At 52.5% G+C, this 3,326-nt stretch overlaps 1 long non-coding RNA gene across 1 annotated transcript; it reads right to left on the bottom strand.

Moving 5' to 3' along the window:
• Positions 1-1,366: 1,366 nt before the first annotated feature.
• On the bottom strand, positions 1,367-2,942 carry LOC109294397. The gene is made up of 3 exons (XR_002096516.1): positions 2,339-2,942; positions 1,460-1,635; positions 1,367-1,377 (listed from the first exon to the last, which is right to left on the bottom strand). It is a non-coding gene; the product is annotated as an uncharacterized LOC109294397 (long non-coding RNA).
• Between the last annotated feature and the right edge of the window lie 384 nt (positions 2,943-3,326).

The following is a 3,326-nucleotide window of genomic DNA, read 5'->3' as shown; positions in this document are numbered from 1 at the left end:
CCCCCCCCCCACTAGAGGGTGCCATCAATCTATATTAGAGTAACTTATTTCTTTGCCTGGTGAATTCTCCTCGCCCCCCCACCCCCTTTTTGTTTTTTTAAATATGCAGACATAGCAGTTGAACGTCAGATGCAGAAAATATAAATTTTTCTCCAATCTCTACCCATCCTACTCCAGCTGGGTGCACCTTTGGGCCTCATCATTACTGTAGAAGCAGCACCCAGAGCTCAGCCAAGGGCATGCTCTTGGCAGTATGTACCTCCCAGTTTCATACTACCTCCCCATGGTATCCTTCCCCTTCCATCCCCTAAGTCTTTCCTGTGGGGGATGGAACAAGAGCCAAGAAGCAATGAAGAGGGGACCTGGATGCTCTTTTTGGTCCTGCTGTTACTCTGCTGTGACCTTGGGGTAAGTCACTTCACTTTGCTGCAGCATTTCACCTACTGTAGAGCACGGTGTATTAGTTTAAAGACCCAAGAAAGCTCATCCATAAGGGGGCTGCATACACATCAATGTAACTGGAGTCTGCCCCTACAGTCCTTACTCATGGAAGTAACTATACATAAGGAGACTGAACTGGTTAACAGCTGAAGAACAAGGGTTCCTTGTCCCAAAAGGAGTATTTAATGCAGAATGCCTTGAAATGAAGCAACCTCTCCCAAGTTTCTCCTTGTTGTGTTCTGCAGATGTTAATGCATCATCCATTTTTCATCCTCGTTCAGGGTGCTCAGTAGCCTTCGTGCTGCTGTTCCACATGACTGTTGAGTGCTGCTGCTGGAAGAGAAGCAAGCATTTGCAAGGGACCAGTTATGTCAACATTTTAAACACCCTCCTCTGTAAAGGAGTTCCCCAGCTGCACTACTCGCATACAAAAGTTATAGGAGCACGGGTTTCATCCCCCACACACAAAGCTTGTGGGCAATAAGCTAAATGCTCCCTTTGCTGTTGGCACTGTTATCTCACCAGAGGCCACTGGAGAAGACCACAGGTGATTTTCAGACTGTGCCAGAGACCTCACCCCCTCTAGGTCTGAGCCTTTCACCCCAGAGCTCCCCTCCCACTTGCAAGCACATCCAGGAGGGGACAGGCATGCAGCCCAGGGACAGCTGCCTCAAGTCAGTCCCCTGCTCACAACTGAGTCAGTTGGGGAGCAAGCCCACTTGCAGCACAGGCATGCTGCCCCCCCAAGACTACAATTCCCAGCATGCCCTGCAGCAGCCTTCCTCCCAGCATGCCCTGCAGCAGCCTGCTGCAATCCATGCTGGGAGCTGTGGTCCTCATGCCATGTGCCTGCTACAGAGAGTGGGCAAACTACCTTTGTTGGCACTGGATTTGGACCCAGCCCCTCTATACCTTTGCTCCAGGTGACCACACCACCTGCCACGTGACAGTAGGCAAATTTATTGATCCAGCACAATGACAGAAAAACAGCAAGGCAAACAATCAATTCTAGCTCTACCAGTCCCGGAGTCCAAGTACATCTTGTCAGGACACAGGCTCCACTGAGACTCTTAGGCATCAGCAGTCTGCAGGTGGGATGCCGAGGCCCAGAGCCCCCCTCCAGCAGCGTGCACGAGACGGCCTGGTGCATGCCCTCGGTCCATGGTGGCCTCTGCAGGGTGTGGATGGGGACCCCTCTTACAGAGCAAGATGGAGGAAGAGAAGGGGGACCTGTAGTTTCTCTCAGGTCTGTTTTTACATTCTCCTTCCCGCTTGATGCCTCTTCATCTGTGGCTCTCTGCTTGGCCATCTCTCTGTGGTCACACGTCCATGTATCCTTCCAGGCCTTCTCCCACTTTGGTCTGTCCCCCCAAAACCAGGACTCAGCGCCCTGCCCCCCACCGCTGCTCTGGGGCCTTGTAGCTGGTGTCACTTATCCAGGCCAGTATGGTACATACTTCCTCAGTTCCCAGGCTGTGTCCTTGTTGCATTAGACAACGCGTCTGCCTTGAAGGCTGGGATCTTGTGTTATGGCATGCCCCCCCTCAACTCCCAGGCTGTGTCCATCCCTTGGCCTTGTGCTAGACACCCCATCTGCTCTTGGGGCGAGGACAGGCTGTGCACGTCAGACCCATGCTTACAAATCAGTTAACCCCTGCTGCCTATCTCAAACTCTTATAATGCATATATCTATACCTATAAGCCAATCCCCCCAAAACAGGCCTCTAAATACCATTTCTAAGCCAACACCTTAAAGTCACATGAGCACCCCAGTTTTGCCGATGGGACTTCAGCAGAGCAAGCAAGGAACAGCAGGGGAAAGCCAGAGGAAGGGGGCAGGGGATGCCCCAATAGTGACCCATGTGTAGTCCCCTCCCCCAGCCCCCTGCACTCTTACCTACTCTTTTTGCAGGATTCGTCCAAGGTGATGCTCTCACAGGTGAGCTCCGCATCCTGGGACGACCCCCTCCCATTCCCATTGGACTCGCAGGCCTCCTTTCCGGGCCCCCCTCTTCAGGGGCTCTTCCTTTTTCTCCTTGGCCCCCTTGCTCCCTGTTGCCGCTTTGGAGGTCAGGACCACGGTAGTCACCCCTTTGCTCTTCAACATGTTGACGAAGGATTTGGGGCAGGCTTTAAAAACATGTCCTTTTTCCCTGCACAAGTTGCAGCGCCAGAGCTCCTTACAGGCCTGGGCCTTGTGGCCTTTTGCTTTGCACAGGGAGCAGACTTGGACAAGGCAGTCCACTGCCAAGTGCCCCTGCGCCCTGCACATGCAGCACAGCTTAGGCAGCCCCCAGGAGGAAACAAAGCCCAGGTGGGCCCTGGATGAAGGTCATGGGCAAGTGCTGGACCTCTGCAGGCTTCCCAGCCATGCCCCAGTGCAGCCCAGGTGTTCCAGGTGCCAGCCCAGATCCCACCTTTGTCTCAGACTTTCTCCACCGCTCCTACTTTCTTGCGGTGCTTTTTTCAGCCAGAGCCGCATCTCCTTTTCCTCTATTTCAGGGGTGATTAGCTGCTTTCTCCTACTGCCTCCCCCAGCAGATCCAGAGAGCTGCAGCTGCAGATCCTTGCTCTCTGCAGTTCTCCTCCCAGGCCCTGAAGGGAGACTCCCACCCATCTTGTGTCTGCTCATCCATGAGCCAATGCAACCTGGCTCCAAAAACATAAAAGCCTACAACTTAGTTTTTCACTTTTGTTGCAAAAAGCTTATCTTTTCTTTTTTTTTTTTTAGCCTATCATATATATACTTTTGCTGAGACGTATACCTGATCCCAAACAGCACTAAAGCCTATAAACCCAAAACACACTCCCCTACAGCTGAGATCCCCTTTCCCCTACAAAAAGAGCATGGCTTTCCCCCGCCACCCCTTTTATATTCCTGCTTC

This window comes from Gavialis gangeticus, unplaced genomic scaffold (assembly GCF_001723915.1).
Source record: "Gavialis gangeticus isolate Ggan-Ray unplaced genomic scaffold, GavGan_comp1, whole genome shotgun sequence".
NCBI classification, from domain to species: domain Eukaryota; kingdom Metazoa; phylum Chordata; order Crocodylia; family Gavialidae; genus Gavialis; species Gavialis gangeticus.
The sequence above is the reverse complement of the archived record's forward strand: the minus strand, read 5'-3'. Positions and strand labels throughout refer to the sequence as shown.